This window comes from Papaver somniferum, unplaced genomic scaffold (genome assembly GCF_003573695.1).
Source record: "Papaver somniferum cultivar HN1 unplaced genomic scaffold, ASM357369v1 unplaced-scaffold_21, whole genome shotgun sequence".
NCBI lineage: Eukaryota > Viridiplantae > Streptophyta > Magnoliopsida > Ranunculales > Papaveraceae > Papaver > Papaver somniferum.
The window spans coordinates 9,043,197-9,053,343 of NW_020631041.1; the positions used below are offsets into that span (position 1 = coordinate 9,043,197).

General features: G+C 36.6%; 1 long non-coding RNA gene across 2 annotated transcripts; it reads left to right on the top strand.

Moving 5' to 3' along the window:
- Positions 1-4,545: 4,545 nt before the first annotated feature.
- Positions 4,546-9,775, top strand: LOC113339390. Of its 2 annotated transcripts, XR_003355061.1 has the most exons (3): positions 4,546-4,743; positions 8,438-8,963; positions 9,316-9,775. It is a non-coding gene; the product is annotated as an uncharacterized LOC113339390 (long non-coding RNA). The 2 variants fall into 2 exon arrangements; XR_003355060.1 differs by lacking the exon at positions 8,438-8,963.
- Positions 9,776-10,147: the final 372 nt, after the last annotated feature.

Below are 10,147 nucleotides of genomic sequence, written 5' to 3' on the forward strand. Positions count from 1 at the left end.
ATTTTGTACTCAAAGGATGTCACATATGAAATATTCACATTCACCATAGGTGAATCTCTAAGTATCATATGAAGTAGAGGTTCTAAAAAATTCTCATGAACAACATCATCAATTCCTGCAATTGGTTTCTAACTATCATTGCATTATTCACGTCAATCATCAAGAACAACTTTAATCTTAGCAAGTATTTATAAGTTTTCAACTACATTCATATCAAAAGCAACAAACACATTCAGTTCTATACGAAAAATTCCCGTAATAGTAGTAGCCATCACAACCCAAACATTTACTCAAACCATTACATAGCTGGTACTTCAAATCAAAAAATGGTCAGCTCCTGTCTAAAGAACTTGAGTTCTACCCTTCAACATCATAACCATCCAATCCAAACACAAAATTACAAAACCAAATTCAAAATCAAATATTTCCCAAATAACATATTGACCACCATTTCTTATCCACAATATCACAACTATCAAAAAAAGCAGAAACCGGCAGCAAAGCAAAATGGAACAAACTTCAACTATCCATTGTCATCAGCAAAATTCGGAAGATTAGGAGAATGCACCAAGAACGCCAATCGTTAAAAACTTGTTAAACATTTTCAAAATTTAGAAACTTTGGTTTCTTGATACCCCAGAAGAGACTTCTAATAGTCGTCCTCATCTTAGCTCCAATCTTCTTTGTCTCTGTACCAGTTACTATAATCACTACAAGACGATGCAGGTGATGTATTGTTAGAAGAAGAAGAATCCTTAGAACTTCCATCACCATCGTCAAACTCATCTTCATCAGTCTCCTCTTCTAAAATTTCTTCATACTTATCATCTTCCTCACCTTCTTGCATGGTCCTGGCGAATACCTTTGGATTTTCCATCTCATAATCGAATCTTCTCCTCAATTTCCTCTCATGATATGCTTCTTTTTTCACCTTCTCATCCGTTGCATCTGAATCTAATTCACTGGTATCAACTTCTTCAATTGGATACTCAAAAACCATTGTCTGATGCTTCGGATTCACTTTCAGTTACACTACCATAACCTTTACACTTTAACACTTTCTCAACCGTCTCTTCTTCTTTTCTATCACCTCTTGCAAAAAAAATTGGCTTCCATGCAGCAAACAGATTATCAAGCCTCTCTTTCTCCCTCTGAATGATCAATTTTTGTTCCTCCCTTTGGCGAATCAAATCATGTGCATGTCTGTCAATCTCGGCTTGAATATCAGTTCGCAACCTTTGAAGCTCTTGAATGTTCAAGGAAAGAGCAAGATTTTTTGCCTGTTCATATTATGCACAGTCTTGTGGAACTTCCGAAATATCATCTCCGATATTTCCTGGAAGATTATGATCACCTGAATTGGCCATCTCCTAAAAACTTTATTTTTCTCTTAATTCTTTCCCTATATGATCACTCTCCTAGAAAAACGTATAATGTTTGTGTTAATCTCATAACTAAACATGTTTTTAAAGACCCTCTAGCGCCCATTAACTATCATTTATGGCGCTTGGTTAAGAGACATGTCGCTTTGCTTCCCACGCCCATTCAAATTTATGCGTATTCCTTTCATCTTCAAGATCATAATTACCCTATCAAACCCTATTTTCAACACCTAATTGTTTCTTTAGCCGTTACTCCTTTTGGAATTGCTATTAAGAGAGATATTGTTAGGTCATCTAACTTTGACAAGTTTTCATGGGATCTAATTAAAATCTTGTATTTTATGCAGATTAGGAGAATGCAACGCCTTTTGAGAGGCACCATTGAGACTTGGGATATGTCTGCCAGATGGATTGTCTCTGGAACCAATTTATCCATCATGTCGAACCACATTTCCAAGAGTGACACTACTATTCAGAATCAAAAATAACCAAATATCATTAACCATCATCCTCATCCTTTTTACCTGTACCACCCATGATTTTATATCAATACCATTATTATTACTCTTGGCAACTTATACCATCATTCCTACGTCTATATTAAAAGAAGACAAACCCATTTATAGTTCACCAACCCTACACCTCATCATGCTTACATATATATATATATATATATATATATATATATATATATATATATATATATATATATATATATATATACTCCAGGAAAGGTTACCAAGAATCATGGGTCGTGCATTTGCTCTGAACTATTATCATCTAACTCACTTGAATTCAAAGCCCCCAACCATGTCAATCCAAGGAACTCTTATCTTCTTTTATTGAGTCAATATGTAAGCTTGAGCCCAGAAACACCTCAATGGTCTTCACCAATCCACAACAAACCCAATCAAAGATATTATTACCTAGGTTTGGAGGAGAAGATATATAGTTCAAGAAAATCAGGATCCACTTTCGAATGTTCACTTTTTTGTTTGAATTCAAAGTTTTTTGATAACAGAAAAATGGGGAGGATTTTTCTTTTCATTTTCAGAAGAAAAATGGGGAGGAATAGTTAAAGAAAGGAGAGATCATCAGAAAGGAGTTGTTTATAATTAATTTTGGTATTACAGTTGTGCGCGCACGAGAGATAATAAAATCTCATGATTCAACGAATAAGATCTTGCTGGCTTATATTGCTATCACTTTCTTTAATCTCTTCGGGGGAAAGATGGATGATTAAATGTATAATGTTCCAATGAAAGCACTCTTGGGACCTGATGACCGTTCTGATGATCATTATATTATGGAATTCAATCAGGATGCTGATTTTTTTTAAAAAGGCTTGACTGCTCCATGATTGATATATTAGGAATACAAGGCAGACATGTGACAATTGAGCATGAAAATGTGCTTGAATTGATGTTCCAAGGTTAAAAATGTTGCTAAAAATATTAATTTAATAATTATTTTAAGTGATATGAATCCCAATATGAATTTAAGAGGAAAAAAAAGGTGGAAATAATACAATATCCAGCGTATCAATTTTCATACAATGTACTTTCCATTAGTTAGGTCTTACTGAATAGGGGTGGGTACTAAGTACACCACCGACTTTTTCGTTCGGCAATTTGTACGGACAAAACATAATATAATAAAAATTAGACCAATTTAATAATCCTTGAGAATATGTATATAGAGTTTATATCTCTATCTCTTCTCAATTAGAAAATGTAGACAATAGAGTTCGTGAACCTGCTTGTTAAAAAAAGTACTTAGACGATCCCAAAAATCAAGATCCAGGATCAATCTAGTCGTATCCAAATAATCCAATCGGAATTCTGCCAAGTATGAAACTTGTTATCTATCTTTCAAAACACTAATTCTATAAGAAAGTGTCTCGTAATCGAGCACAATTAATATGGACGTATCTATTAAGATTGAATACGTAATACTTGTGAAAAGTCTATTATAAAGATAAATAATATAATGAAATGGAAAAACACAAGACACCAAAAGTTTTGTTAACAAGGAAACCACAATAGCAGAAAAAATTAGGGACCTCGTGAAGATTTGAACACCAAATTATATAAGCCGTTACAGATACTAGCCTACTTTAAGACTTCATACTGAAATCTAATTGAGACCGAATCCACCTTCCAAGCGATTCAGTTACAGTTGCGCTCCTCACGTTTCTTGAACTTTACAAGGCCCTACCCTCCATTAGCTAATTAACGTCATTTACTACCTAAGTGAAGACTTTTGATGCTATTCCACCCTGAACACACCAAATCAAAAATATGGTTTAAAAAAATGACGGTGGATAATTTTGGGCGAAAAATCATAAGCGACACGCCGAGACACACCAAATAAAAAATGCATGACAACGGGGCAAGTTGAATCCGTCTGACACCAATTAAAAAATCCAAAACATACATTGAGACGGGACAGGGCGAGGCGAAGCCGAGCTACAATAAATAAAAAATGCACGCAAAGCGAAGCCGCATCGCACCAAACGAAAAATATGGTTAAAAGAAATGATGGTGGATGGTTTTGGGATCCCCCAGTACATAGCACAGACAAAATCTTTATAAGTAGTTGTCTTTTACTTTATCAAAACCGTAAAAGAAGAAATCCACTTGAATATAGGACGTATCCGAAAAGAAAGAAGGGCCGCATTCTCGGAGTATGTGGCCCGACCACATCGTACCTTACCCCGGCTCTCGGCTGGCCACTCCTACACACGAAGTGCTCTGATTGGAAATGAAAGTGCCTTTAGAAGCTCGTAGAGTGTATTTTCGTAATTCTATGATTTTACGAGGGCAATGGAGTGGCTCTCGGCTGGCCACTCCTACACACGAAGTGCTCTGAGTGGAGCACTAGAGAGATCCCGTTTTTTTTAACCTGTAAGCAGTGTAGCAGATATGTACTCAAATTATGTAAGCAGTGTAGCGGATATGTACTCGAATTTCATAAACTGTGTAGCAGATATGTACTCGATATAATGAGCATGTAGACACACACGTTTGGTAGTTAAGGTATTATGGTCATTTTCATGTTTTAATTAATTATGGACCTTCAGATAAAAGAAAATTTGGTTGGACCCTACTATAAATAACCTTATGGGCTTAGGTCCAAACAACAAATTTTCCATCCCAAAAATCTGAAATCCAGTAGACGAGTCCAGTCCGTTTTCAGGTTAAAGTATCGAAATCTCGATCCGTCTTCTGTTTTGTTTAAATTCCAAAATTCTCGTTTCTTTTCTCTTCCCCAAATTGAATCAACCCCTAATTCATCTCGTTGATAAGTTTCTCTTAAATCAAAACCCTAAGTAATCAGTAATTCTGGGAGCTCTGATCAGGTAATCGTTGATAGAAAACTCTTCTTAAATATTCTTTCGCTCTCTAATTTTTATTGAGGCTCGATATATTTCTAGCCAAAATAGTTGATTTTGAAATTTGCTGTTTAGTAATTGCTTATCTAGTCTGCTTTCCACTCCAACTATTTTGTTCTTACAATCTCAAGCTTGTTAGTTTCTGCTTTAGGATTGTTTTATCAGTTATTGATTGTGGCTGAATCTGTGCTTGTTGGAAAACGAAGATTCAATTCTGAATGCCTGAAAACAGTATTTCATTTTGTACGCAAAAATTGCAGCATTTTGAGTTCAAATCTTCACTTGGAGCATTGAAAGAGTGCTACTACTACAACAATATACTGAGTAATAATCATTTTTCAGACACATCAATATAAATTGCATGAGAAAGTGCAAATACAATTGAGAATTCAAGTTACAGATGTAAAACTTTTCAAAGCTTTAGAAGTTAGAATTGCATTTAAGTTGACATTTTCATTTGCAATTAGTGTAGTTGTATTGGAATATTTATTCGCCACTTTTATGATTGCAGTTGATTTTGTTTCCCGTAGATCGAGTCAAAATTACACTTAGACTGGGTCTTGTGAGTAGGCAGCCTCCAAAAGATTCTTCCATGTCATCAGCGCGAAGGATATAACTACTGTGTAGAATGAGTAGAATGAGGGTCTAGCTATTGCGGAGATATCCATATTCGAGGTCTAGACAAATAATGGTTATATGATTTGAAGAAAAAGTTGAAAACGTATAACCAATATGCCTTTTAGGTGTATCTAAAACGCATAATGGTTATTCGTTTTTAACGTTTTTTGAAACTTATAATTATTATACGCCTAGAATTCAATTCACTAGTTGATTCTCTACAATGTGTATAGAATCAAGTTTGGGAATGGCTCTTGTGAAGAGGTTGAGTGTAGTAAATTTTGTTAGATAACATTTTTCTGGGTTTATTATGTGTGAGGGATGTTTATTAATCTTTGCACTTGCATATACCAATGATGCAGAACTTGAAAACCAGCTGGGTAGTTTCGACTGGTAGTGATGTTTATCTTTCCCTGCCTTTTTCTTTCAATGTTTGTCATCCTTGGCAGTGATTAAAAAGAGAGAGGGCTCTAGTGGGGCACTATGAAATTGTTTCTTTTCGATTTCTTGATTAAGGAGAAGAAGAAAATTGGAAATTAAGTGCCATCTACCAAAAAAATCCAGCCCCCTGCTATTTCTCATTCTCATAAGAGCAAGTCTTATGGTGGAAAAATTCCATCTTCCATGCCACCTCAGCATTTGGAATAGTTCATGGAAGCTTAAGTGTAGTGGTGGAATCGTAGAAACGGTACGCTAATAAGATTACCGTTTCTACGATTCCACCACTACACTTGAGTTTCCATGAACTATTCCAAATGCTGAGGTGGCGTGGAAGATGGAATGCTTCCACCATAAGATTTGCTCTAATATTTGCTGTTATTGTGTGTGTTGCAGGACTATGGTATAAGCTTCATATGAGACTGACTAAAAACCCACCCCTGCTAGTCCTATGGTGGTGAGTCTCCCGACTCTTCCCACCCTACGACTAGTAGGGGTGGTTTTTTGATCCTATGAGTCTTATTTTGGGTAATGCGGAACCCAATTTACGGTCTGGAAGATTGAACTCTGAATGCCTGAAATGTTCCTCAGTTTGTATGGGAAAAGTGCAGTTAGCATTTTGAATTCACATCTTCAGTTGGACCATTGAGAGACTGCTACCACTAAAATAGTATAATGAGTCGTAGCACACATCAATATAAATTGCATGAGAAAGTTCAAGTTAGATTTTCATTTGAAACGACATTTTGTATGCAACTACTATAGTAGTATTTGAGGTTAAATAAGATATTTAGTTCAAACAATGCTAGATAAACAACAACAAACAAAGGAAAAAAAAAACTTGATATGAGGCATGAGCCTATCGTGTTTATCAATGCTAGATATCATTAGTGACTTGGTGTTTTTGTTTTGGAACATCCAATTTTCTTTCTCTAATTCCCTTCAGTGATTGAGTTTATTAATGTCACTTGATATGAGCCTACAGTGTTTAGTAAATTTTGTTGCTCAAATAATATTGCATTTATGTATTGGGTTTATTGAGTGTGAAGGCAATGTATTCCTTTGCAGTTGTGTATAGTGTATACCAATGATGCAGTAGTTGAAAACCAGTTGAGATTAGTTTCAATTGGTAGCGGCCAGACAACCGTAGAATGTGGTATCCACAGATAACGGGTTTAATTCAGTCCCGATTTGTCTACTAACTCCATCTCACATTTTCTAATGCATTTCATTACCATCAGTCTTTTTTGTATGTATTATTTTAGTTTTACCATTACAAAATGCAAGTTTTGCCTTCGGCTGTGTCCTGTGTGTTCAAACTCTGGGACCCGTCTAACCTTCAAACCCAATCCTAGTAGTCTATGGTTGGGGGTCTCGTGGGGATGTGTCACGCAGGAAAAAACATGGGACGCAGCCGACAGTAAGGCTAGCAGGGCTGTTTTCATTAGTATGCTGTTTTGCTGGATATGAGAGTTTTGGGTTGAAACCTGCTGATTTTGGATCTTGGGGTGAATGGCCATTCCCTTGGTTAATGCGGGATAATCTGCGAGAGTCAACCCACAGTAGGTAGCAAGCTGTGGGTTGGTTCCTACGATGTTCTGTGTGAGACTGGTGGCAATAAACGGTCCAAAATGTACTACCCAGCCCCTTGCTGCTTGTATGTTAAACTTATTTTCTAATTGGAGCACATATCCATCTGTTATATGTTATTCACATCTGTATGTCATCTATAAAGCAAAATTGATTTTGCTTTCCCATGCTATTTAGCTCATGATGCCTTGATTCTATGTTTGTAAGCTCGGGTAGCCACATTCCTTCCTACCGACTGCATGCCATTTTTTCTATCTTTTTCATCAACTGCAACTGTTTGTGCATTGATACATTGTTTGTAGCTGTTCATAATGTCTACTCATTAAGTATGCAAGTCTAGTTCTTAGACTTCCCACGTTGTAGCATTTTGATCTTGTCCCCTGTCATTTATAAAGCAAATAGGTTCTCTTGGTATAGACCTTATGTCTGAAAACGACTAAATGAGAACGCTTTGCCAAGACAAGCCTCTTTGCTATTGAATAATCATCATTCATGCTGTGGTCTTGGTGTAACTCAAACTTTGTTTTTCATGTGCACCCTATATCCCTTATATTGGTGCCTTTGTATTTTTTGTTATTCTGCTAGCATTGATTATTATCTCTTTGTTAGTATACTACGTGTGCTTACTTTTCGGATTATAGTCTTATGCTGTCGGATTTTTCAGGGGAATGGAAAGATTGATTGATATAAGCTTGTCATGGAACTGAGTGATTGACCGTGGTTTTGGACTACTCCAAAACCATCCCACTCATATGTAGTGGGACTTGCCTTCCAAAACCTAGTAGGGGCCCATCATTTGGTGGGTTGGGTCTCACTTCATGTGAGAGGCTGTTTTGGAGTAGCTCGAAACCACGGTTTACGAAGAATTTTTTGCTAAAATTACTAGTTTAATTAAACATGAAGGCTCTATCTTGAAATGCTCAGGGTTGTGCTAGTACCAAAACCCTGGATCATCTTCGATTTCTTGTTGACAAGCATAAGACTGATCTGATTTTTGTTTCTGTGACAAACATAGGCTTATACTCAAAAAAAATTCAGAGGATTGGACCATCTATTAGAAGATATAAGGGCTTGTTTGGATCTTGGTCTACTACAATCACTCTTATCCAAATGCTCAGTGACGGAGCCAAGGCTTAATGCTCCCGGGGTCGATAGCAGGGAAACCTAAATTTTCATATCCCTCCTACCTATTTTGCCCCCATAGATGGTTGAATTTACAAAAATACCAAGTTTATTTAAACTGAAGTTTGAAAACAAGTGGGGTTCGTAGACCCCATTCGTCTCCATTTGCCTCCGTCCCTGCAAATGCTGCACCTGACTAGAGTAGGATCTGATCACACGCCTATATTCCCTGGATAGAAATGCCATATAGTTTCTTTAGAAGTTTGTTTAGAACACAAATACTTTCGTTCATAGTGTCCTGAATCCTCATTGGAATATAATGGGTGACATAATTCTTTCAGAGGCTCTGGGGCTAGATGGATACACCCAGATTTCTTTCAGAAGAATTGGAATATAATGGGTGACAGTCTTTCAAACTGGTAAATTAACTTTTGATAGAATTGAATGATGGAAATTCATAATTTTTATTTTCAGGAAGTTAGGTTTCTTGTCAAGTTTTGCTTGGATCTGCATTTGAACCTACTGGGTGCCATAGGCAAAGAGACCGTTACTTTCCTATTTATCATTGCCGTAGAAGGCATTTCTAGACTGTTTTTAGGGGCAGAAAACAATGGTAACATTGCCCTGTTATTTCGCGACTGTTATTTGCTGACAATTACTTCATCTTTTCTAAGTTAGAAACTTGGTCAGTATTCTTAAGATGTTTAGTGATGCTTCAGGTCAATCCACTAAGTTTGAGAAATCTTGTGTGTATCTTCTGCAATTCCACAGGGCGACGTATCTGCTGTGTCAATCGGGTTTCGGGATATATGAAACTACTGATAAACAGCTGTGAAGATTTTACATGAGATTGCAAGACAAGTCTTATGCATCTTAAAAAGAAGAGCACAGAAGGTATGAGGAGGAATCCAGTTGGTGGCAGCGGACAAGTTACTTCAGTCATCGCAATTTCATTAACTTGGCTGGGTGCATATATTTGGCCTACCCAACTTTTTTTGGTCAATCTACACGCTGTAAATGCATCTTCTCCATGGCTTTCAGTAGTGGTTTCAACTTTCATTTTTTGTCGAGGCTATGAAATTAGTAATTGTGGACTTGGTGTTTACATTTTGAAGTGAACTGTTATTGAATTCCGTCCTTGTTGAGGATGCTTATCCCGTAATTGCAAAGGGACCTGATCTACGAAACCAGAGATTCTGGGTTCGATCCCTAGTGAAGTCCTTTTTTTTTACTCTTTTTGTGTATGGTTGTTTCATGATATTCAACGTGCTCATCATCATTGTTTTGATGATGTTGGAGTAAGTTTTTGCACAGCTTTGTACCGGCTCCATCTACTTCTTCTTTGTGATCATTATAATCTTCTTCGGAATCTATTGGTACTCTTTTAGAGAGAACTTTGATTATATGTAGACTAGCTGTGTGAGGCGCTGAGGCGAGGCGCAAAGCCTCTCTCCTCGCCTAGCGTCTAGGCGCCCAGGAAAAATACTCCCTTCGTCCTATTAAATAAGGAAATATTTCTAAAATTATCCTTATAAAAAAATGTAATTAATATGCATAATTTGATAGGCATGTTATATTCGTTATGTGAGTGTTTTAAAATGCT